The sequence below is a fragment of the Lagenorhynchus albirostris genome, chromosome 1, assembly GCF_949774975.1.
Source record: "Lagenorhynchus albirostris chromosome 1, mLagAlb1.1, whole genome shotgun sequence".
In the NCBI taxonomy this organism is placed as follows: domain Eukaryota; kingdom Metazoa; phylum Chordata; class Mammalia; order Artiodactyla; family Delphinidae; genus Lagenorhynchus; species Lagenorhynchus albirostris.
The window spans coordinates 104,760,722-104,788,286 of NC_083095.1; positions in this window are offsets into that span (position 1 = coordinate 104,760,722).

Consider the following 27,565-nt stretch of genomic DNA (forward strand, 5'->3'; position numbering starts at 1 on the left):
GTAAAATCCAGAAAGGCAGGACAGGCCATGGAGAACTGGGAGCCTTGTTATGCTGATGGGCGGGATGTAAATTGCCAACAGCCACTCTGGAGAAGTGTATGGTGTTTCCTGAAATATCAAAAAAACAAAGCAACAGAGCCTAGAGCACTTACACTTATGGTCCTATAGCTTAGGGAAATTAAAATCTAAAAGACACAGCCACCCCAAACTTTGGGACGGCTCTGTTTACAAGAACCTCGTTTACAGTACAAGTTCAATATCGCAGAAAGCGAAAAATGGATAAAGAAGTTTTGGTACTTACGTACAATGCAATATCACTAAACAATGAAATCTATGTCATCAGGCCCGTAGCAACATAATGAGTGGATTCAGGTATGATGATTCTAATTGAAATAAGTCACAGAGAAAAAGAAACATCATAAGATATCACTAATACACGGAATGTAAACTTGGCTACCCAGGAACTGAATTACAAAACAGAACAGGGTCTCAAATGTAGAAAACCAACTTATGCTTGCTTAAGGGGAAAGGGGAGTTGGGGTGCTGCATAAAACCAGAGATTGAAATTAGCACAGATACCGTTCCATAAGCCAAATATGTAATAGACAAGAGCTACTCCTTCCTCAACGAAGTGGACTCAACACCCCATATTAAACGCCTAAGAATATACCTGACTAGTAAGAATCTTAAAACCTATGGATTTACATGTCTCCAAAAGAGAATCAAGCGTGTGTACAGTAGCATAAACGCAGCAGTGATAGGATTAGTGAGGTTCGGTGAGCAAATGCAGACCCTTTGAAGACATATTGCATGGTACTCATTCCATGGGTCTCAACTCTCCAGCTTTAAGGAATTCTTCCTTCAGCTAAAACATGCATGTGGAACCCAGAGTATGATCCACCGTGTGATCGGGAAACGTGTTCAAATGTGTCTCAGTTTTCGTCCCCTGGTACTCGGGTGCAACATTCCAGACGCTTTACTAACACTCTCCCCACTTGGAGAGTCAGTGCCTTTAACGTCCTGTTTGGCCCAGTTTGCAATTTCTGTGGGAAATGAACAGGAATAGGGAGAACCAATGAGAGACTAGCTGGAGGTGTCTAGACGGGCAAATTTAACTCTCATTTCCCACCAGGAAGAGGAATTAACCAAAGGCTCAGCTTGCCGTCCGGGAACCACACTAGGGCCTGAAGCAATCCTGGGGTGTTGCGGCCAGCTCACAATAAAGAGAGTTGAAGAAAGGATCTCAGGGGCCCTGTCATTCACAAACCTGCAGAGTTATAAATGACAGCTATCGTCCAAAAATATATTGAAGTAAGGCTGCCAAGAGGACTTGAAAGCGGGGCAGAATTGCAGGAAACCGATTTCAGGAGGTAGACTGGAATTGCATGAAAAGCATAGGAAAAGAGGCAGAACGTCCACAATGATGCACTTGGCCAAAAAGGGCGTATGCGTTTTTTCCTGAATATATTCAGGAAAAAACGCATACGCCCTTTTTGGCCAACCAAGCAAGCTTGCAAAGGACATCTGCACTACAATGAAGTCTCACTGCCCCCCGGGCAAAAGGGCCATCTGCAAAAAGTGTAAAATCCAGAAAGGCAGGACAGGCCATGGAGAACTGGGAGCCTTGTTATGCTGATGGGTGGGATGTAAATTGCCAACAGCCACTCTGGAGAAGTGTATGATGTTTCCTGAAACATCTAAAAAACAAAGCAACAGAGCCTAGGGCACTTCCACTTATGATCCTATAGCTTAGGGAAATTAAAATAAAAAAGACACAGCCACCCCAAAGTTTGGGACGGCTCTGTTTACAAGAACCTCGTTTATGGTACAAGTTCAATATCACAGAAAGCGAAAAATGAATAAACAATTTGTGGTACTTACGTACAATGCAATATCACTCAGCAATGAAATCTATGTCATCAGACCCGTAGCAGCATAATGAGTGGACTCAGGTACGATGATTCTAAGAGAAATAAGTCACACAGAAAAAGAAATATCATAAGGTATCACTAATACACGGAATGTAAACTTGGCTACACAGGAACTGAATTACAAAACAGAACAGGGTCTCAAATGTAGAAAACCAACTTATGCTTGCTTAAGGGGAAAGGTGAGTTGGGGTGCTGCATAAAACCAGAGATTGAAATTAGCACAGATACAATTCCATAAGCCAAATATGTAATAGCCAAGAGCTACTCCTTCCTCAACCTAGTGGACTCAACACCCCATATTAAACGCCTAAGAATATACCTGACTAGTAAGAATCTTAAAACCTATGGATTTACATGTCTCCAAAAGAGAATGAAGCGTGTGTACAGCAGCATAAACGCAGCAGTGATAGGATTAGTGAGGTTCGGTGAGCAAATGCAGACCCTTTGAAGTCATATTGCATGGTACCCATTCCATGGGTCTCAACTCTCCAGGTTTAAGGGATTCTTCCTTCACCTAAAACATGCATGTGGAACCCAGAGTATGATCCACCGTGTGATCGGGAAACGTGTTCAAATGTGTCTCAGTTTTCGTCCCCTGCTACTCGGGTGCAACATTCCAGACGCTTTACTAACACTCTCCCCACTTGGAGAGTCAGTGCCTTTAACCTCCTGTTTGGCCCAGTTTGCAGTTTCTGTGGGAAATGAACAGGAATAGGGAGAACCAATGAGAGACTAGCTGGAGGTGTCTGGACGGGCAAATTTAACTATCATTTCCCACCAGGAAGAGGAATTAACCAAAGGCTCAGCTTGCCGTGCCGGAACCACACTAGGGCCTGAAGCAATCCTGCGGTGTTGCGGCCAGCTCACAATAAAGAGAGTTGAAGAAAGGAGCTCAGGGGCACTGTCATTCACAAACCTGCAGAGTTATAAATGACAGCTATCGTCCAAAAATATATTGAAGTAAGGCTGCCAAGAGGACTTGAAAGCGGGGCAGAATTGCAGGAAACCGATTTCAGGAGGTAGACTGGAATTGCATGAAAAGCATAGGAAAAGAGGCAGAACGTCCACAATGATGCACTTGGCCAAAAAGGACGTATGCGTTTTTTCCTGAATATATTCAGGAAAAAACGCATACGCCCTTTTTGGCCAACCAAGCAAGCTTGCAAAGGACATCTGCACTACAATGAAGTCTCACTGCCCCACGGGCAAAAGGGCCATCTGAAAAAAGTGTAAAATCCAGAAAGGCAGGACAGGCCATGGAGAACTGGGAGCCTTGTTATGCTGATGGGCGGGATGTAAATTGCCAACAGCCACTCTGGAGAAGTGTATGGTGTTTCCTGAAATATCAAAAAAACAAAGCAACAGAGCCTAGAGCACTTACACTTATGGTCCTATAGCTTAGGGAAATTAAAATCTAAAAGACACAGCCACCCCAAACTTTGGAACGGCTCTGTTTACAAGAACCTCGTTTACGGTACAAGTTCAATATCGCAGAAAGCGAAAAATGGATAAAGAAGTTTTGGTACTTACGTACAATGCAATATCACTAAACAGTGAAATCTATGTCATCAGGCCCGTAGCAACATAATGAGTGGATTCAGGTACGATGATTCTAATTGAAATAAGTCACAGAGAAAAAGAAACATCATAAGATATCACTAATACACGGAATGTAAACTTGGCTACCCAGGAACTGAATTACAAAACAGAACAGGGTCTCAAATGTAGAAAACCAACTTATGCTTGCTTAAGGGGAAAGGTGAGTTGGGGTGCTGCATAAAACCAGAGATTGAAATTAGCACAGATACCGTTCCATAAGCCAAATATGTAATAGACAAGAGCTACTCCTTCCTCAACGAAGTGGACTCAACACCCCATATTAAACGCCTAAGAATATACCTGACTAGTAAGAATCTTAAAACCTATGGATTTACATGTCTCCAAAAGAGAATCAAGCGTGTGTACAGCAGCATAAACGCAGCAGTGATAGGATTAGTGAGGTTCGGTGAGCAAATGCAGACCCTTTGAAGACATATTGCATGGTACTCATTCCATGGGTCTCAACTCTCCAGCTTTAAGGAATTCTTCCTTCAGCTAAAACATGCATGTGGAACCCAGAGTATGATCCACCGTGTGATCGGGAAACGTGTTCAAATGTGTCTCAGTTTTCGTCCCCTGCTACTCGGGTGCAACATTCCAGACGCTTTACTAACACTCTCCCCACTTGGAGAGTCAGTGCCTTTAACCTCCTGTTTGGCCCAGTTTGCAATTTCTGTGGGAAATGAACAGGAATAGGGAGAACCAATGAGAGACTAGCTGGAGGTGTCTGGACGTGCAAATTTAACTCTCATTTCCCACCAGGAAGAGGAATTAACCAAAGGCTCAGCTTGCCGTCCGGGAACCACACTAGGGCCTGAAGCAATCCTGCGGTGTTGCAGCCAGCTCACAATAAAGAGAGTTGAAGAAAGGATCTCAGGGGCCCTGTCATTCACAAACCTGCAGAGTTATAAATGACAGCTATCGTCCAAAAATATATTGAAGTAAGGCTGCCAAGAGGACTTGAAAGCGGGGCAGAATTGCAGGAAACAGATTTCAGGAGGTAGACTGGAATTGCATGAAAAGCATAGGAAAAGAGGCAGAACGTCCACAATGATGCACTTGGCCAAAAAGGACGTATGCGTTTTTTCCTGAATATATTCAGGAAAAAACGCATATGCCCTTTTTGGCCAACCAAGCAAGCTTGCAAAGGACATCTGCACTACAATGAAGTCTCACTGCCCCACGGGCAAAAGGGCCATCTGAAAAAAGTGTAAAATCCAGAAAGGCAGGACAGGCCATGGAGAACTGGGAGCCTTGTTATGCTGATGGGCGGGATGTAAATTGCCAACAGCCACTCTGGAGAAGTGTATGGTGTTTCCTGAAACATCTAAAAAACAAAGCAACAGAGCCTAGGGCACTTCCACTTATGCTCCTATAGCTTAGGGAAATTAAAATAAAAAAGACACAGCCACCCCAACGTTTGGGACGGCTCTGTTTACAAGAACCTCGTTTATGGTACAAGTTCAATATCACAGAAAGCAAAAAATGAATAAAGAATTTGTGGTACTTACGTACAATGCAATATCACTCAGCAATGAAATCTATGTCATCAGACCCGTAGCAGCATAATGAGTGGACTCAGGTACGATGATTCTAAGAGAAATAAGTCACACAGAAAAAGAAATATCATAAGGTATCACTAATACACGGAATGTAAACTTGGCTACCCAGGAACTGAATTACAAAACAGGACAGGGTCTCAAATGTAGAAAACCAACTTATGCTTGCTTAAGGGGAAAGGTGAGTTGGGGTGCTGCATAAAACCAGAGATTGAAATTAGCACAGATACAATTCCATAAGCCAAATATGTAATAGGCAAGAGCTACTCCTTCCTCAACGAAGTGGACTCAACACCCCATATTAAACGCCTAAGAATATACCTGACTAGTAAGAATCGTAAAACCTATGGATTTACATGTCTCTGAAAGAGAATCAAGCGTGTGTACAGCAGCATAAACGCAGCAGTGATAGGATTAGTGAGGTTCGGTGAGCAAATGCAGACCCTTTGAAATCATATTGCATGGTACCCATTCCATGGGTCTCAACTCTCCAGGTTTAAGGGATTCTTCCTTCACCTAAAACATGCATGTGGAATCCAGAGTATGATCCACCGTGTGATCGGGAAACGTGTTCAAATGTGTCTCAGTTTTCGTCCCCTGGTACTCGGGTGCAACATTCCAGACGCTTTACTAACACTCTCCCCACTTGGAGAGTCAGTGCCTTTAACGTCGTGTTTGGCCCAGTTTGCAATTTCTGCGGGAAATGAACAGGAATAGGGAGAACCAATGAGAGACTAGCTGGAGGTGTCTGGACGGGCAAATTTAACTCTCATTTCCCACCAGGAAGAGGAATTAACCAAAGGCTCAGCTTGCCGTGCCGGAACCACACTAGGGCCTGAAGCAATCTTGAGGTGTAGCGGCCATCTCACAAGAAATCCAGTTGAAGAAAGGAGCTCAGGGGCACTGTAATTCACAAACCTGCAGAGTTATAAATGACAGCTATCGTCCAAAAATATATTGAAGTAAGGCTGCCAAGAGCACTTGAATGCGGGGCAGAATTGCAGGAAACCGATTTCAGGAGGTAGACTGGAATTGCATGAAAAGCATAGGAAAACAGGCAGAACGTCCACAATGATGCACTTGGCCAAAAAGGGCGTATGCGTTTTTTCCTGAATATATTCAGGAAAAAACGCATACGCCCTTTTTGGCCAACCAAGCAAGCTTGCAAAGGACATCTGCACTACAATGAAGTCTCACTGCCCCACGGGCAAAAGGGCCATCTGCAAAAAGTGTAAAATCCATAAAGGCAGGACAGGCCATGGAGAACTGGGAGCCTTGTTATGCTGATGGGCGGGATGTAAATTGCCAACAGCCACTCTGGAGAAGTGTATGGTGTTTCCTGAAACATCTAAAAAACAAAGCAACAGAGCCTAGGGCACCTCCACTTATGCTCCTATAGCTTAGGGAAATTAAAATCAAAAAGACACAGCCAACCCAAAGTTTGGGACGGCTCTGTTTACAAGATCCTCGTTTATGGTACAAGTTCAATATCACAGAAAGCGAAAAATGAATAAAGAATTTGTGGTACTTACGTACAATGCAATATCACTCAGCAATGAAATCTATGTCATCAGGCCCGTAGCAACATAATGAGTGGATTCAGATTCGATGATTCTAAGTGAAATAAGTCACACAGAAAAAGAAACATCATAAGATATCACTAATACACGGAATGTAAACTTGGCTACACAGGACCTGAATTACAAAACAGAACAGGGTCTCAAATGTAGAAAACCAACTTATGCTTACTTAAGGGGAAAGGTGAGTTGGGGTGCTGCATAAAACAAGAGATTGAAATTAGCACAGATACCGTTCCATAAGCCAAATATGTAATAGACAAGAGCTACTCCTTGCTCAACGAAGTGGACTCAACACCCCATATTAAACGCCTAAGAATATACCTGACTAGTAAGAATCTTAAAACCTATGGATTTATATGTCTCCAAAAAGGAATCAAGCATGTGTACAGCAGCATAAACGCAGCAGTGATAGGATTGGTGAGTTTTGGTGAGCAAATGCAGACGCTTTGAAGTCATATTGCATGGTACCCATTCCATGGGTCACAACTCTCCAGGTTTAAGGGATTCCTCCTTCAGCTAAAACATGCACGTGGAACCCAGAGTATGATCCACCGTGTGATCGGGAAACGTGTTCAAATGTGTCTCAGTTTTCGTCCCCTGCTACTCGGGTGCAACATTCCAGACGCTTTACTAACACTCTCCCCACTTGGAGAGTCAGTGCCTTTAACCTCCTGTTTGGCCCAGTTTGCAGTTTCTGCGGGAAATGAACAGGAATAGGGAGAACCAAGGAGAGACTAGCTGGAGGTGTCTGGACGGGCAAATTTAACTATCATTTCCCACCAGGAAGAGGAATTAACCAAAGGCTCAGCTTGCCGTGCCGGAACCACACTAGGGCCTGAAGCAATCCTGCGGTGTTGCGGCCAGCTCACAATAAAGAGAGTTGAAGAAAGGAGCTCAGGGGCACTGTCATTCACAAACCTGCAGAGTTATAAATGACAGCTATCGTCCAAAAATATATTGAAGTAAGGCTGCCAAGAGCACTTGAAAGCGGGGCAGAATTGCAGGAAACCGATTTCAGGAGGTAGACTGGAATTGCCATGAAAAGCATAGGAAAAGAGGCAGAACGTCCACAATGATGCACTTGGCCAAAAAGGGCGTATGCGTTTTTTCCTGAATATATTCAGGAAAAAACGCATACGCCCTTTTTGGCCAACCAAGCAAGCTTGCAAAGGACATCTGCACTACAATGAAGTCTCACTGCCCCACGGGCAAAAGGGCCATCTGAAAAAAGTGTAAAATCCAGAAAGGCAGGACAGGCCATGGAGAACTGGGAGCCTTGTTATGCTGATGGGCGGGATGTAAATTGCCAACAGCCACTCTGGAGAAGTGTATGGTGTTTCCTGAAATATCAAAAAAACAAAGCAACAGAGCCTAGAGCACTTAAACTTATGGTCCTATAGCTTAGGGAAATTAAAATCTAAAAGACACACCCACCCCAAACTTTGGGACGGCTCTGTTTACAAGAACCTCGTTTACAGTACAAGTTCAATATCGCAGAAAGCGAAAAATGGATAAAGAAGTTTTGGTACTTACGTACAATGCAATATCACTAAACAATGAAATCTATGTCATCAGGCCCGTAGCAACATAATGAGTGGATTCAGGTATGATGATTCTAATTGAAATAAGTCACAGAGAAAAAGAAACATCATAAGATATCACTAATACACGGAATGTAAACTTGGCTACCCAGGAACTGAATTACAAAACAGAACAGGGTCTCAAATGTAGAAAACCAACTTATGCTTGCTTAAGGGGAAAGGGGAGTTGGGGTGCTGCATAAAACCAGAGATTGAAATTAGCACAGTTACCGTTCCATAAGCCAAATATGTAATAGACAAGAGCTACTCCTTCCTCAACGAAGTGGACTCAACACCCCATATTAAACGCCTAAGAATATACCTGAGTAGTAAGAATCTTCAAACCTATGGATTTACATGTCTCCAAAAGAGAATCAAGCGTGTGTACAGTAGCATAAACGCAGCAGTGATAGGATTAGTGAGGTTCGGTGAGCAAATGCAGACCCTTTGAAGACATATTGCATGGTACCCATTCCATGGGTCTCAACTCTCCAGCTTTAAGGAATTCTTCCTTCAGCTAAAACATGCATGTGGAACCCAGAGTATGATCCACCGTGTGATCGGGAAACGTGTTCAAATGTGTCTCAGTTTTCGTCCCCTGGTACTCGGGTGCAACATTCCAGACGCTTTACTAACACTCTCCCCACTTGGAGAGTCAGTGCCTTTAACGTCCTGTTTGGCCCAGTTTGCAATTTCTGTGAGAAATGAACAGGAATAGGGAGAACCAATGAGAGACTAGCTGGAGGTGTCTGGACGTGCAAATTTAACTCTCATTTCCCACCAGGAAGAGGAATTAACCAAAGGCTCAGCTTGCCGTGCCGGAACCACACTAGGGCCTGAAGCAATCTTGCGGTGTTGCGGCCAGCTCACAAGAAAGCGAGTTGAACAAAGGAGCTCAGGGGCACTGTAATTCACAAACCTGCAGAGTTATAAATGACAGCTATCGTCCAAAAATATATTGAAGTAAGGCTGCCAAGAGGACTTGAAAGCGGGGCAGAATTGCAGGAAACCGATTACAGGAGGTAGACTGGAATTGCATGAAAAGCATAGGAAAAGAGGCAGAACGTCCACAATGATGCACTTGGCCAAAAAGGGCGTATGCGTTTTTTCCTGAATATATTCAGGAAAAAACGCATACGCCCTTTTTGGCCAAGCAAGCAAGCTTGCAAAAGAAATCTGCACTACAATGAAGTCTCACTGCCCCCTGGTCAAAAGGGCCATCTGCAAAAAGTGTAAAATCCAGAAAGGCCGGACAGGCCATGGAGAACTGGGAGCCTTGTTATGCTGATGGGCGGGATGTAAATTGCCAACAGCCACTCTGGAGAAGTGTATGGTGTTTCCTGAAACATCTAAAAAACAAAGCAACAGAGCCTAGGGCACTTCCACTTATGCTCCTATAGCTTAGGGAAATTAAAATCAAAAAGACACAGCCACCCCAAAGTTTGGGACGGCTCTGTTTACAAGATCCTCGTTTATGGTACAAGTTCAATATCACAGAAAGCGAAAAATGAATAAAGAATTTGTGGTATTTACGTACAATGCAATATCACTCAGCAATGAAATCTATGTCATCAGGCCCGTAGCACCATAATGAGTGGATTCAGATTCGATGATTCTAAGTGAAATAAGTCACACAGAAAAAGAAACATCATAAGATATCACTAATACACGGAATGTAAACTTGGCTACACAGGACCTGAATTACAAAACAGAACAGGGTCTCAAATGTAGAAAACCAACTTATGCTTACTTAAGGGGAAAGGTGAGTTGGGGTGCTGCATAAAACAAGAGATTGAAATTAGCACAGATACCGTTCCATAAGCCAAATATGTAATAGACAGGAGCTACTCATTGCTCAACGAAGTGGACTCCACACCCCATATTAAACGCCTAAGAATATACCTGACTAGTAAGAATCTTAAAACCTATCGATTTATATGTCTCCAAAAAGGAATCAAGCATGTGTACAGCAGCATAAACGCAGCAGTGATAGGATTGGTGAGTTTTGGTGAGCAAATGCAGACCCTTTGAAGTCATATTGCATGGTACCCATTCCATGGGTCACAACTCTCCAGGTTTAAGGGATTCCTCCTTCAGCTAAAACATGCATGTGGAACCCAGAGTATGATCCACCGTGTGATCGGGAAACGTGTTCAAATGTGTCTCAGTTTTCGTCCCCTGCTACTCAGGTGCAACAACCCAGACGCTTTACTAACACTCTCCCCACTTGGAGAGTCAGTGCCTTTAACGTCCTGTTGGCCCAGTTTGCAATTTCTGCGGGAAATGAACAGGAATAGGGAGAACCAATGAGAGAGTAGCTGGAGGTGTCTGGACGGGCAAATTTAACTCTCATTTCCCACCAGGAAGAGGAATTAACCAAGGGCTCAACGTGCCATGCCGGAACCACACTAGAGCCTGAAGCAATCCTGCGGTGTTGCGGCCAGCTCACAATAAAGAGAGTTGAAGAAAGGATGTCAGGGGCCCTGTCATTCACAAACCTGCAGAGTTATAAATGACAGCTATCGTCCAAAAATATATTGAAGTAAGGCTGCCAAGAGGACTTGAAAGCGGGGCAGAATTGCAGGAAACCGATTTCAGGAGGTAGACTGGAATTGCATGAAAAGCATAGGAAAAGAGGCAGAACGTCCACAATGATGCACTTGGCCAAAAAGGGCGTATGCGTTTTTTCCTGAATATATTCAGGAAAAAACGCATACGCCCTTTTTGGCCAACCAAGCAAGCTTGCAAAGGAAATCTGCACTACAATGAAGTCTCACTGCCCCACGGGCAAAAGGGCCATCTGAAAAAAGTGTAAAATCCAGAAAGGCAGGACAGGCCATGGAGAATTGGGAGCCTTGTTATGCTGATGGGCGGGATGTAAATTGCCAACAGCCACTCTGGAGAACTGTATGGTGTTTCATGAAACATCTAAAAAACAAAGCAACAGAGCCTAGGGCACTTCCACTTATGCTCCTATAGCTTAGGGAAATTAAAATAAAAAAGACACAGCCACCCCAAAGTTTGGGACGGCTCTGTTTACAAGATCCTCGTTTATGGTACAAGTTCAATATCACAAGAAAGCAAAAAATGAATAAAGAATTTGTGGTATTTACATACAATGCAATATCACTCAGCAATGAAATCTATGTCATCAGACCCGTAGCAGCATAATGAGTGGACTCAGGTACGATGATTCTAAGAGAAATAAGTCACACAGAAAAAGAAATATCATAAGGTATCACTAATACACGGAATGTAAACTTGGCTACCCAGGAACTGAATTACAAAACAGAACAGGGTCTCAAATGTAGAAAACCAACTTATGCTTGCTTAAGGGAAAGGTGAGTTGGGGTGCTGCATAAAACCAGAGATTGAAATTAGCACAGATACCATTCCATAAGCCAAATATGTAATAGACAAGAGCTACTCCTTCCTCAACGAAGTGGACTCAACACCCCATATTAAACGCCTAAGGATATACCTGACTAGTAAGAATCTTAAAACCTATGGATTTACATGTCTCCGAAAGAGAATCAAGCGTGTGTACAGCAGCATAAACGCAGCAGTGATAGGATTAGTGAGGTTCTGAGCAAATGCAGACCCTTTGAAGTCATATTGCATGGTACCCATTCCATGGGTCTCAACTCTCCAGGTTTAAGGAATTGTACCTTCAGCTAAAACATGCATGTGGAACCCAGAGTATGATCCACCATGTGATTGGGAAACGTGTTCAAATGTGTCTCAGTTTTCGTCCCCTGGTACTCGGGTGCAACATTCCAGACGCTTTACTAACACTCTCCCCACTTGGAGAGTCAGTGCCTTTAACCTCCTGTTTGGCCCAGTTTGCAATTTCTGCGGGAAATGAACAGGAATAGGGAGAACCAATGAGAGACTAGCTGGAGGTGTCTGGACGTGCAAATTTAACTCTCATTTCCCACCAGGAAGAGGAATTAACCAAAGGCTCATCTTGCCGTGCCGGAACCACACTAGGGCCTGAAGCAATCCTGCGGTGTTGCGGCCAGATCACAATAAAGAGAGTTGAAGAAAGGATCTCAGGGGCCCTGTCATTCACAAACCTGCAGAGTTATAAATGATAGCTATCGTCCAAAAATATATTGAAGTAAGGCTGCCAAGAGGACTTGAAAGCGGGGCAGAATTGCAGGAAACCGATTTCAGGAGGTACACTGGAATTGCATGAAAAGCATAGGAAAAGAGGCAGAACGTCCACAATGATGCACTTGGCCAAAAAGGGCGTATGCTTTTTTTCCTGAATATATTCAGGAAAAAAAGCATACGCCCTTTTTGGCCAACCAAGCAAGCTTGCAAAGGAAATCTGCACTACAATGAAGTCTCACTGCCCCACGGGCAAAAGGGCCATCTGAAAAAAGTGTAAAATCCAGAAAGGCAGGACAGGCCATGGAGAACTGGGAGCCTTGTTATGCTGATGGGCGGGATGTAAATTGCCAACAGCCACTCTGGAGAACTGTATGGTGTTTCCTGAAACATCTAAAAAACAAAGCAACAGAGCCTAGGGCACTTCCACTTATGCACCTATAGCTTAGGGAAATTCAAATCAAAAAGACACAGCCACCCCAACGTTTGGGACGGCTCTGTTTACAAGATCCTCGTTTACGGTACAAGTTCAATATCACAGAAAGCGAAAAATGAATAAAGAATTTGTGGTATTTACGTACAATGCAATATCACTCAGCAATGAAATCTATGTCATCAGGCCCGTAGCAGCATAATGAGTAGATTCAGATACAATGATTCTAAGTGAAATAAGTCACACAGAAAAAGAAACATCATAAGATATCACTAATACACGGAATGTAAACTTGGCTACACAGGACCTGAATTACAAAACAGAACAGGGTCTCAAATGTAGAAAACCAACTTATGCTTGCTTAAGGGGAAAGGTGAGTTGGGGTGCTGCATAAAACCAGATATTGAAATTAACACAGATACCGTTCCATAAGCCAAATATGTAATAGACAAGAGCTACTCCTTCCTCAACGAAGTGGACTCAACACCCCATATTAAACGCCTAAGGATATACCTGACTAGTAAGAATCTTAAAACCTATGGATTTACATGTCTCCAAAAGAGAATCAAGCGTGTGTACAGCAGCATAAATGCAGCAGTGATAGGATTAGTGAGGTTCGGTGAGCAAATGCAGAGCCTTTGAAGTCATATTGCATGGTACCCATTCCATGGGTCTCAACTCTCCAGGTTTAAGGGATTCTTCCTTCAGCTAAAACATGCATGTGGAACCCAGAGTATGATCCACCGTGTGATCGGGAAACGTGTTCAAATGTGTCTCAGTTTTCGTCCCCTGCTACTCGGGTGCAACATTCCAGACGCTTTACTAACACTCTCCCCACTTGGAGAGTCAGTGCCTTTAACGTCCTGTTTGGCCCAGTTTGCAATTTCTGCGGGAAATGAACAGGAATAGGGAGAACCAATGAGAGACTAGCTGGAGGTGTCTGGACGTGAAAATTTAACTCTCATTTCCCACCAGGAAGAGGAATTAACCAAAGGCTCAGCTTGCCGTGCCGGAACCACACTAGGGCCTGAAGCAATCCTGCGGTGTTGCGGCCAGCTCACAATAAAGAGAGTTGAAGAAAGGATCTCAGGGGCCCTGTCATTCACAAACCTGCAGAGTTATAAATGACAGCTATCGTCCAAAAATATATTGAAGTAAGGCTGCCAAGAGGACTTGAAAGCGGGGCAGAATTGCAGGAAACCGATTTCAGGAGGTAGACTGGAATTGCATGAAAAGCATAGGAAAAGAGGCAGAACGTCCACAATGATGCACTTGGCCAAAAAGGGCGTATGCGTTTTTTCCTGAATATATTCAGGAAAAAACGCATACGCCCTTTTTGGCCAACCAAGCAAGCTTGCAAAGGAAATCTGCACTACAATGAAGTCTCACTGCCCCACGGGCAAAAGGGCCATCTGAAAAAAGTGTAAAATCCAGAAAGGCAGGACAGGCCATGGAGAACTGGGAGCCTTGTTATGCTGATGGGCGGGATGTAAATTGCCAACAGCCACTCTGGAGAAGTGTATGGTGTTTCCTGAAACATCTAAAAAACAAAGCAACAGAGCCTAGGGCACTTCCACTTATGCTCCTATAGCTTAGGGAAATTCAAATCAAAAAGACACAGCCACCCAAAAGTTTGGGACGGCTCTGTTTACAAGATCCTCGTTTATGGTACAAGTTCAATATCACAGAAAGCGAAAAATGAATAAAGAATTTGTGGTATTTACGTACAATTCAATATCACTCAGCAATGAAATCTATGTCATCAGGCCCGTAGCACCATAATGAGTGGATTCAGATACAATGATTCTAAGTGAAATAAGTCACACAGAAAAAGAAACATCATAAGATATCACTAATACACGGAATGTAAACTTGGCTACCCAGGAACTGAATTACAAAACAGAACAGGGTCTCAAATGTAGAAAACCAACTTATGCTTGCTTAAGGGGAAAGGTGAGTTGGGGTGCTGCATAAAACCAGAGATTGAAATTAGCACAGATACCGTTCCATAAGCCAATTATGTAATAGACAAGAGCTACTCCTTGCTCAACGAAGTGGACTCAACACCCCATATTAAACGCCTAAAAATATACCTGAATAGTAAGAATCTTAAAACCTATGGATTTACATGTCTCTGAAAGAGAATCAAGCGTGTGTACAGCAGCATAAACGCAGAAGTGATAGGATTGGTGAGTTTCGGTGAGCAAATGCAGACCCTTTGAAGTCATATTGCATGGTACCCATTCCATGGGTCACAACTCTCCAGGTAAGGGATTCTTCCTTCAGCTAAAACATGCATTTGAAACCCAGAGTATGATCCACCATGTGATCGGGAAACGTGTTCAAATGTGTCTCAGTTTTCGTCCCCTGGTACTCGGGTGCAACATTCCAGACGCTTTACTAACACTCTCCCCACTTGGAGAGTCAGTGCCTTTAACCTCCTGTTTGGCCCAGTTTGCAATTTTCTGAGGGAAATGAACAGGAATAGGGAGAACCAATGAGAGACTAGCTGGAGGTGTCTGGACGTGCAAATTTAACTCTCATTTCCCACCAGGAAGAGGAATTAACCAAAGGCTCAGCTTGCCGTGCCGGAACCACACTAGGGCCTGAAGCAATCCTGCGGTGTTGCGGCCAGCTCACAATAAAGAGAGTTGAAGAAAGGATCTCAGGGGCCCTGTCATTCACAAACCTGCAGAGTTATAAATGACAGCTATCGTCCAAAAATATATTGAAGTAAGGCTGCCAAGAGCACTTGAAAGCGGGGCAGAATTGCAGGAAACCGATTTCAGGAGGTAGACTGGAATTGCATGAAAAGCATAGCAAAAGAGGGAGAACGTCCACAATGATGCACTTGGCCAAAAAGGGCGTATGCGTTTTTTCCTGAATATATTCAGGAAAAAACGCATACGCCCTTTTTGGCCAACCAAGCAAGCTTGCAAAGGAAATCTGCACTACAATGAAGTCTCACAGCTCCCTGGTCAAAAGGGCGATCTGCAAAAAGTGTAAAATCCAGAAAGGCAGGACAGGCCATGGAGAACTGGGAGCCTTGTTATGCTGATGGGCGGGATGTAAATTGCCAACAGCCACTCTGGAGAAATGTATGGTGTTTCCTGAAACATCTAAAAAACAAAGCAACAGAGCCTAGGGCACTTCCACTTATGCTCCTATAGCTTAGGGAAATTCAAATCAAAAAGACACAGCCACCCCAACGTTTGGGAGGGCTCTGTTTACAAGATCCTCGTTTATGGTACAAGTTCAATATCACAGAAAGCGAAAAATGAATAAAGAATTTGTGGTATTTACGTACAATGCAATATCACTCAGCAATGAAATCCATGTCATCAGGCCCGTAGCACCATAATGAGTGGATTCAGATATAATGATTCTAAGTGAAATAAGTCACACAGAAAAAGAAACATCATAAGATATCACTAATACACGGAATGTAAACTTGGCTACACAGGAACTGAATTACAAATCAGAACAGGGTCTCAAATGTAGAAAACCAACTTATGTTTGCTTAAGGGGAAAGGTGAGTTGGGGTGCTGCATAAAACCAGATATTGAAATTAGCACAGATACCGTTCCATAAGCCAAATATGTAATAGACAAGAGCTACTCCTTGCTCAATGAAGTGGACTCAACACCCCATATTAAACGCCTAAAAATATACCTGAATAGTAAGAATCTTAAAACCTATGGATTTATATGTCTCCGAAAAGGAATCAAGCGTGTGTACAGCAGCATAAACGCAGCAGTGATAGGATTGGTGAGTTTCGGTGAGCAAATGCAGACCATTTGAAGTCATATTGCATGGTACCCATTCCATGGGTCTCAACTCTCCAGGTAAGGGATTCCTCCTTCAGCTAAAACATGCATGTGGAACCCAGAGTATGATCCACCATGTGATCGGGAAACGTGTTCAAATGTGTCTCAGTTTTCGTCCCCTGGTACTCGGGTGCAACATTCCAGACGCTTTACTAACACTCTCCCCACTTGGAGAGTCAGTGCCTTTAACCTCCTGTTTGGCCCAGTTTGCAATTTCTGTGGGAAATGGACAGGAATAGGGAGAACCAATGAGAGACTAGCTGGAGGTGTCTGGACGAGCAAATTTAACTCTCATTTCCCACCAGGAAGAGGAATTAACCAAAGGCTCAGCTTGCCGTCCGAGAACCACACTAGGGCCTGAAGCAATCCTGCGGTGTTGCGGCCAGCTCACAATAAAGAGAGTTGAAGAAAGGATCTCAGGGGCCCTGTCATTCACAAACCTGCAGAGTTATAAATGACAGCTATCGTCCAAAAATATACTGAAGTAAGGCTGCAAAGAGCACTTGAAAGCGGGGCAGAATTGCAGGAAACCGATTTCAGGAGGTAGACTGGAATTGCATGAAAAGCATAGGAAAACAGGCAGAACGTCCACAATGATGCACTTGGCCAAAAAGGGTGTATGCGTTTTTTCCTGAATATATTCAGGTGAAAATGCATACGCCCTTTTTGGCCAACCAAGCAAGCTTGCAAAGGAAATCTGCACTACAATGAAGTCTCACTGCCCCACGGGCAAAAGGGCCATCTGAAAAAAGTGTAAAATCCAGAAAGGCAGGACAGGCCATGGAGAACTGGGAGCCTTGTTATGCTGATGGGCGGGATGTAAATTGCCAACAGCCACTCTGGAGAAGTGTATGGTGTTTCCTGAAACATCTAAAAAACAAAGCAACAGAGCCTAGGGCACTTACACTTATGCTCCTATAGCTTAGGGAAATTCAAATAAAAAAGACACAGCCACCCCAAAGTTTGGGACGGCTCTGTTTACAAGAACCTCGTTTATGGTACAAGTTCAATATCACAGAAAGCGAAAAATGAATAAAGAATTTGTGGTACTTACGTACAATGCAATATCACTCAGCAATGAAATCTATGTCATCAGACCCGTAGCAGCATAATGAGTGGACTCAGGTACGATGATTCTAAGAGAAATAAGTCACACAGAAAAAGAAATATCATAAGGTATCACTAATACACGGAATGTAAACTTGGCTACCCAGGAACTGAATTACAAAACAGAACAGGGTCTCAAATGTAGAAAACCAACTTATGCTTGCTTAAGGGGAAAGGTGAGTTGGGGTGCTGCATAAAACCAGAGATTGAAATTAGCACAGATACCATTCCATAAGCCAAATATGTAATAGACAAGAGCTACTCCTTCCTCAACGAAGTGGACTCAACACACCATATTAAACGCCTAAGAATATACCTGACTAGTAAGAATCTTAAAACCTATGGATTTACATGTCTCCGAAAGAGAATCAAGCGTGTGTACAGCAGCATAAACGCAGCAGTGATAGGATTAGTGAGGTTCTGAGCAAATACAGACCCTTTGAAGTCATATTGCATGGTACCCATTCCATGGGTCTCAACTCTCCAGGTTTAAGGAATTGTACCTTCAGCTAAAACATGCATGTGGAACCCAGAGTATGATCCACCATGTGATTGGGAAACGTGTTCAAATGTGTCTCAGTTTTCGTCCCCTGGTACTCGGGTGCAACATTCCAGACGCTTTACTAACACTCTCCCCACTTGGAGAGTCAGTGCCTTTAACCTCCTGTTTGGCCCAGTTTGCAATTTCTGCGGGAAATGAACAGGAATAGGGAGAACCAATGAGAGACTAGCTGGAGGTGTCTGGACGTGCAAATTTAACTCTCATTTCCCACCAGGAAGAGGAATTAACCAAAGGCTCAGCTTGCCGTGCTGGAACCACACTAGGGCCTGAAGCAAACCTGCGGTGTTGCGGTCAGCTCACAATAAAGAGAGTTGAAGAAAGGATCTCAGGGGCCCTGTCATTCACAAACCTGCAGAGTTATAAATGACAGCTATCGTCCAAAAATATATTGAAGTAAGGCTGCCAAGAGGACTTGAAAGCGGGGCAGAATTGCAGGAAACCGATTTCAGGAGGTAGACTGGAATTGCATGAAAAGCATAGGAAAAGAGGCAGAACGTCCACAATGATGCACTTGGCCAAAAAGGGCGTATGCGTTTTTTCCTGAATATATTCAGGAAAAAACGCATACGCCCTTTTTGGCCAACCAAGCAAGCTTGCAAAGGAAATTTGCACTACAATGAAGTCTCACTGCCCCACGGGCAAAAGGGCCATCTGAAAAAAGTGTAAAATCCAGAAAGGCAGGACAGGCCATGGAGAATTGGGAGCCTTGTTATGCTGATGGGCGGGATGTAAATTGCCAACAGCCACTCTGGAGAAGTGTATGGTGTTTCCTGAAACATCTAAAAAACAAAGCAACAGATCCTAGGGCACTTCCACTTATGATCCTATAGCTTAGGGAAATTCAAATCAAAAAGATACAGCCACCCCAAAGTTTGGGATGGCTCTGTTTACAAGAAACTCGTTTATGGTACAAGTTCAATATCACAGAAAGCGAAAAATGAATAAAGAATGTGTGGTATTTACGTACAATGCAATATCACTCAGCAATGAAATCTATGTCATCAGACCCGTAGCAGCATAATGAGTGCACTCAGGTACGATGATTCTAAAAAAAAAAGTCACACAGAAAAAGAAACATCATAAGATATCACTAATACACGGAATGTAAACTTGGCTACACAGGAACTGAATTACAAAACAGAACAGGGTCTCAAATGTAGAAAACCAACTTATGCTTGCTTAAGGGGAAAGGTGAGTTGGGGTGCTGCATAAAACCAGATATTGAAATTAACACAGATACCATTCCATAAGCCAAATATGTAATAGACAAGAGCTACTCCTTGCTCAACGAAGTGGACTCAACACCCCATATTAAACGCCTAAAAATATACCTGAATAGTAAGAATCTTAAAACCTATGGATTTATATGTCTCCGAAAAGGAATCAAGCGTGTGTACAGCAACATAAACGCAGCAGTGATAGGATTGGTGAGTTTCAGTGAGCAAATGCAGACCCTTTGAAGTCATATTGCATGGTACCCATTCCATGGGTCACAACTCTCCAGGTAAGGGATTCTTCCTTCAGCTAAAACATGCATGTGGAACCCAGAGTATGATCCACCATGTGATCGGGAAACGTGTTCAAATGTGTCTCAGTTTTCGTCCCCTGGTACTCGGGTGCAACATTCCAGACGCTTTACTAACACTCTCCCCACTTGGAGAGTGAGTGCCTTTAACCTCCTGTTTGGCCCAGTTTGCAATTTCTGTGGGAAATGAACAGGAATAGGGAGAACCAATGAGAGACTAGCTGGAGGTTTCTGGACGTGAAAATTTAACTCTCATTTCCCACCAGGAAGAGGAATTAACCAAAGGCTCAGCTTGCCGTCCGGGAACCACACTAGGGCCTGAAGCAATCCTGCGGTGTTGCGGCCAGCTCACAATAAAGAGAGTTGAAGAAAGGATCTCAGGGGCCCTGTCATTCACAAACCTGCAGAGTTATAAATGACAGCTATCGTCCAAAAATATATTGAAGTAAGGCTGCCAAGAGCACTTGAAAGCGGGGCAGAATTGCAGGAAACCGATTTCAGGAGGTAGACTGGAATTGCATGAAAAGCATAGGAAAAGAGGCAGAACGTCCACAATGATGCACTTGGCCAAAAAGGGCGTATGCGTTTTTTCCTGAATATATTCAGGAAAAAACGCATACGCCCTTTTTGGCCAACCAAGCAAGCTTGCAAAGGAAATCTGCACTACAATGAAGTCTCACTGCCCCACGGGCAAAAGGGCCATCTGAAAAAAGTGTAAAATCCAGAAAGGCAGGACAGGCCATGGAGAACTGGGAGCCTTGTTATGCTGATGGGCGGGATGTAAATTGCCAACAGCCACTCTGGAGAAGTGTATGGTGTTTCCTGAAACATCTAAAAAACAAAGCAACAGAGCCTAGGGCACTTCCACTTATGCTCCTATAGCTTAGGGAAATTCAAATCAAAAAGACACAGCCACCCAAAAGTTTGGGACGGCTCTGTTTACAAGATCCTCGTTTATGGTACAAGTTCAATATCACAGAAAGCGAAAAATGAATAAAGAATTTGTGGTATTTACGTACAATTCAATATCACTCAGCAATGAAATCTATGTCATCAGGCCCGTAGCACCATAATGAGTGGATTCAGATACAATGATTCTAAGTGAAATAAGTCACACAGAAAAAGAAACATCATAAGATATCACTAATACACGGAATGTAAACTTGGCTACACAGGAACTGAATTACAAAACAGAACAGGGTCTCAAATGTAGAAAACCAACTTATGCTTGCTTAAGGGGAAAGGTGAGTTGGGGTGCTGCATAAAACCAGAGATTGAAATTAGCACAGATACCGTTCCATAAGCCAATTATGTAATAGACAAGAGCTACTCCTTGCTCAACGAAGTGGACTCAACACCCCATATTAAACGCCTAAAAATATACCTGAATAGTAAGAATCTTAAAACCTATGGATTTACATGTCTCTGAAAGAGAATCAAGCGTGTGTACAGCAGCATAAACGCAGAAGTGATAGGATTGGTGAGTTTCGGTGAGCAAATGCAGACCCTTTGAAGTCATATTGCATGGTACCCATTCCATGGGTCACAACTCTCCAGGTAAGGGATTCTTCCTTCAGCTATAACATGCATTTGAAACCCAGAGTATGATCCACCATGTGATCGGGAAACGTGTTCAAATGTGTCTCAGTTTTCGTCCCCTGGTACTCGGGTGCAACATTCCAGACGCTTTACTAACACTCTCCCCACTTGGAGAGTCAGTGCCTTTAACCTCCTGTTTGGCCCAGTTTGCAATTTTCTGAGGGAAATGAACAGGAATAGGGAGAACCAATGAGAGACTAGCTGGAGGTGTCTGGACGTGCAAATTTAACTCTCATTTCCCACCAGGAAGAGGAATTAACCAAAGGCTCAGCTTGCCGTGCCGGAACCACACTAGGGCCTGAAGCAATCCTGCGGTGTTGCGGCCAGCTCACAATAAAGAGAGTTGAAGAAAGGATCTCAGGGGCCCTGTCATTCACAAACCTGCAGAGTTATAAATGACAGCTATCGTCCAAAAATATATTGAAGTAAGGCTGCCAAGAGCACTTGAAAGCGGGGCAGAATTGCAGGAAACTGATTTCAGGAGGTAGACTGGATTTGCATGAAAAGCATAGGAAAAGAGGCAGAACGTCCACAATGATGCACTTGGCCAAAAAGCGTGTATGCGTTTTTTCCTGAATATATTCAGGTGAAAACGCATACGCCCTTTTTGGCCAAACAAGCAAGCTTGCAAAGGAAATCTGCACTACAATGAAGTCTCACTGCCCCACGGGCAAAAGGGCCATCTGAAAAAAGTGTAAAATCCAGAAAGGCAGGACAGGCCATGGAGAACTGGGAGCCTTGTTATGCTGATGGGCGGGATGTAAATTGCCAACAGCCACTCTGGAGAAGTGTATGGTGTTTCCTGAAACATCTAAAAAACAAAGCAACAGAGCCTAGGGCACTTCCACTTATGCTCCTATAGCTTAGGGAAATTAAAATAAAAAAGACACAGCCACCCCAAAGTTTGGGACGGCTCTGTTTACAAGAACCTCGTTTATGGTACAAGTTCAATATCACAGAAAGCGAAAAATGAATAAAGAATTTGTGGTATTTACGTACAATGCAATATCACTCAGCAATGAAATCTATGTCATCAGGCCCGTAGCAGCATAATGAGTGGATTCAGGTACGATGATTCTAAGTGAAATATGTCACACAGAAAAAGAAATATCATAAGGTATCACTAATACACGGAATGTAAACTTGGCTACACAGGAACTGAATTACAAAACAGAACAGGGTCTCAAATGTAGAAAACCAACTTATTCTTGCTTAAGGGGAAAGGTGAGTTGGGGTGCTGCATAAAACCAGAGATTGAAATTAGCACAGATACCGTTCCATAAGCCAATTATGTAATAGACAAGAGCTACTCCTTGCTCAACGAAGTGGACTCAACACCCCATATTAAACGCCTAAAAATATACCTGAATAGTAAGAATCATAAAACCTATGGATTTACATATCTCTGAAAGAGAATCAAGCGTGTGTACAGCAGCATAAACGCAGCAGTGATAGGATTGGTGAGTTTCGGTGAGCAAATGCAGACCCTTTGAAGTCATATTGCATGGTACCCATTCCATGGGTGACAACTCTCCAGGTAAGGGATTCTTCCTTCAGCTAAAACATGCATTTGGAACCCAGAGTATGATCCACCATGTGATCGGGAAACGTGTTCAAATGTGTCTCAGTTTTCGTCCCCTGGTACTCGGGTGCAACATTCCAGACGCTTTACTAACACTCTCCCCACTTGGAGAGTCAGTGCCTTTAACCTCCTGTTTGGCCCAGTTTGCAATTTTTTGAGGGAAATGAACAGGAATAGGGAGAACCAATGAGAGACTAGCTAGAGGTGTCTGGACGTGCAAATTTAACTCTCATTTCCCACCAGGAAGAGGAATTAAACAACGGCTCAGCTTGCCGTGCCGGAACCACACTAGGGCCTGAAGCAATCCTGCGGTGTTGCGGCCAGCTCACAATAAAGAGAGTTGAAGAAAGGATCTCAGGGGCCCTGTCATTCACAAACCTGCAGAGTTATAAATGACAGCTATCGTCCAAAAATATATTGAAGTAAGGCTGCCAAGAGCACTTGAAAGCGGGGCAGAATTGCAAGAAACCGATTTCAGGAGGTAGACTGGAATTGCATGAAAAGCATAGCAAAAGAGGGAGAACGTCCACAATGATGCACTTGGCCAAAAAGGGCGTATGCGTTTTTTCCTGAATATATTCAGGAAAAAACGCATACGCCCTTTTTGGCCAACCAAGCAAGCTTGCAAAGGAAATCTGCACTACAATGAAGTCTCACAGCTCCCTGGTCAAAAGGGCGATCTGCAAAAAGTGTAAAATCCAGAAAGGCAGGACAGGCCATGGAGAACTGGGAGCCTTGTTATGCTGATGGGCGGGATGTAAATTGCCAACAGCCACTCTGGAGAAATGTATGGTGTTTCCTGAAACATCTAAAAAACAAAGCAACAGAGCCTAGGGCACTTCCACTTATGCTCCTATAGCTTAGGGAAATTCAAATCAAAAAGACACAGCCACCCCAACGTTTGGGACGGCTCTGTTTACAAGATCCTCGTTTATGGTACAAGTTCAATATCACAGAAAGCGAAAAATGAATAAAGAATTTGTGGTATTTACGTACAATGCAATATCACTCAGCAATGAAATCCATGTCATCAGGCCCGTAGCACCATAATGAGTGGATTCAGATACAATGATTCTAAGTGAAATAAGTCACACAGAAAAAGAAACATCATAAGATATCACTAATACACGGAATGTAAACTTGGCTACACAGGAACTGAATTACAAATCAGAACAGGGTCTCAAATGTAGAAAACCAACTTATGTTTGCTTAAGGGGAAAGGTGAGTTGGGGTGCTGCATAAAACCAGATATTGAAATTAGCACAGATACCGTTCCATAAGCCAAATATGTAATAGACAAGAGCTACTCCTTGCTCAATGAAGTGGACTCAACACCCCATATTAAACGCCTAAAAATATACCTGAATAGTAAGAATCTTAAAACCTATGGATTTATATGTCTCCGAAAAGGAATCAAGCGTGTGTACAGCAGCATAAACGCAGCAGTGATAGGATTGGTGAGTTTCGGTGAGCAAATGCAGACCATTTGAAGTCATATTGCATGGTACCCATTCCATGGGTCTCAACTCTCCAGGTAAGGGATTCCTCCTTCAGCTAAAACATGCATGTGGAACCCAGAGTATGATCCACCATGTGATCGGGAAACGTGTTCAAATGTGTCTCAGTTTTCGTCCCCTGGTACTCGGGTGCAACATTCCAGACGCTTTACTAACACTCTCCCCACTTGGAGAGTCAGTGCCTTTAACCTCCTGTTTGGCCCAGTTTGCAATTTCTGTGGGAAATGGACAGGAATAGGGAGAACCAATGAGAGACTAGCTGGAGGTGTCTGGACGAGCAAATTTAACTCTCATTTCCCACCAGGAAGAGGAATTAACCAAAGGCTCAGCTTGCCGTGCCGGAACCACACTAGGGCCTGAAGCAATCCTGCGGTGTTGCGGCCAGCTCACAATAAAGAGAGTTGAAGAAAGGATCTCAGGGGCCCTGTCATTCACAAACCTGCAGAGTTATAAATGACAGCTATCGTCCAAAAATATATTGAAGTAAGGCTGCCAAGAGCACTTGAAAGCGGGGCAGAATTGCAGGAAACCGATTTCAGGAGGTAGACTGGAATTGCATGAAAAGCATAGCAAAAGAGGGAGAACGTCCACAATGATGCACTTGGCCAAAAAGGGCGTATGCGTTTTTTCCTGAATATATTCAGGAAAAAACGCATACGCCCTTTTTGGCCAACCAAGCAAGCTTGCAAAGGAAATCTGCACTACAATGAAGTCTCACAGCTCCCTGGTCAAAAGGGCGATCTGCAAAAAGTGTAAAATCCAGAAAGGCAGGACAGGCCATGGAGAACTGGGAGCCTTGTTATGCTGATGGGCGGGATGTAAATTGCCAACAGCCACTCTGGAGAAATGTATGGTGTTTCCTGAAACATCTAAAAAACAAAGCAACAGAGCCTAGGGCACTTCCACTTATGCTCCTATAGCTTAGGGAAATTCAAATCAAAAAGACACAGCCACCCCAACGTTTGGGAGGGCTCTGTTTACAAGATCCTCGTTTATGGTACAAGTTCAATATCACAGAAAGCGAAAAATGAATAAAGAATTTGTGGTATTTACGTACAATGCAATATCACTCAGCAATGAAATCCATGTCATCAGGCCCGTAGCACCATAATGAGTGGATTCAGATATAATGATTCTAAGTGAAATAAGTCACACAGAAAAAGAAACATCATAAGATATCACTAATACACGGAATGTAAACTTGGCTACACAGGAACTGAATTACAAATCAGAACAGGGTCTCAAATGTAGAAAACCAACTTATGTTTGCTTAAGGGGAAAGGTGAGTTGGGGTGCTGCATAAAACCAGATATTGAAATTAGCACAGATACCGTTCCATAAGCCAAATATGTAATAGACAAGAGCTACTCCTTGCTCAATGAAGTGGACTCAACACCCCATATTAAACGCCTAAAAATATACCTGAATAGTAAGAATCTTAAAACCTATGGATTTATATGTCTCCGAAAAGGAATCAAGCGTGTGTACAGCAGCATAAACGCAGCAGTGATAGGATTGGTGAGTTTCGGTGAGCAAATGCAGACCATTTGAAGTCATATTGCATGGTACCCATTCCATGGGTCTCAACTCTCCAGGTAAGGGATTCCTCCTTCAGCTAAAACATGCATGTGGAACCCAGAGTATGATCCACCATGTGATCGGGAAACGTGTTCAAATGTGTCTCAGTTTTCGTCCCCTGGTACTCGGGTGCAACATTCCAGACGCTTTACTAACACTCTCCCCACTTGGAGAGTCAGTGCCTTTAACCTCCTGTTTGGCCCAGTTTGCAATTTCTGTGGGAAATGGACAGGAATAGGGAGAACCAATGAGAGACTAGCTGGAGGTGTCTGGACGAGCAAATTTAACTCTCATTTCCCACCAGGAAGAGGAATTAACCAAAGGCTCAGCTTGCCGTCCGAGAACCACACTAGGGCCTGAAGCAATCCTGCGGTGTTGCGGCCAGCTCACAATAAAGAGAGTTGAAGAAAGGATCTCAGGGGCCCTGTCATTCACAAACCTGCAGAGTTATAAATGACAGCTATCGTCCAAAAATATACTGAAGTAAGGCTGCAAAGAGCACTTGAAAGCGGGGCAGAATTGCAGGAAACCGATTTCAGGAGGTAGACTGGAATTGCATGAAAAGCATAGGAAAACAGGCAGAACGTCCACAATGATGCACTTGGCCAAAAAGGGTGTATGCGTTTTTTCCTGAATATATTCAGGTGAAAATGCATACGCCCTTTTTGGCCAACCAAGCAAGCTTGCAAAGGAAATCTGCACTACAATGAAGTCTCACTGCCCCACGGGCAAAAGGGCCATCTGAAAAAAGTGTAAAATCCAGAAAGGCAGGACAGGCCATGGAGAACTGGGAGCCTTGTTATGCTGATGGGCGGGATGTAAATTGCCAACAGCCACTCTGGAGAAGTGTATGGTGTTTCCTGAAACATCTAAAAAACAAAGCAACAGAGCCTAGGGCACTTACACTTATGCTCCTATAGCTTAGGGAAATTCAAATAAAAAAGACACAGCCACCCCAAAGTTTGGGACGGCTCTGTTTACAAGAACCTCGTTTATGGTACAAGTTCAATATCACAGAAAGCGAAAAATGAATAAAGAATTTGTGGTACTTACGTACAATGCAATATCACTCAGCAATGAAATCTATGTCATCAGACCCGTAGCAGCATAATGAGTGGACTCAGGTACGATGATTCTAAGAGAAATAAGTCACACAGAAAAAGAAATATCATAAGGTATCACTAATACACGGAATGTAAACTTGGCTACCCAGGAACTGAATTACAAAACAGAACAGGGTCTCAAATGTAGAAAACCAACTTATGCTTGCTTAAGGGGAAAGGTGAGTTGGGGTGCTGCATAAAACCAGAGATTGAAATTAGCACAGATACCATTCCATAAGCCAAATATGTAATAGACAAGAGCTACTCCTTCCTCAACGAAGTGGACTCAACACACCATATTAAACGCCTAAGAATATACCTGACTAGTAAGAATCTTAAAACCTATGGATTTACATGTCTCCGAAAGAGA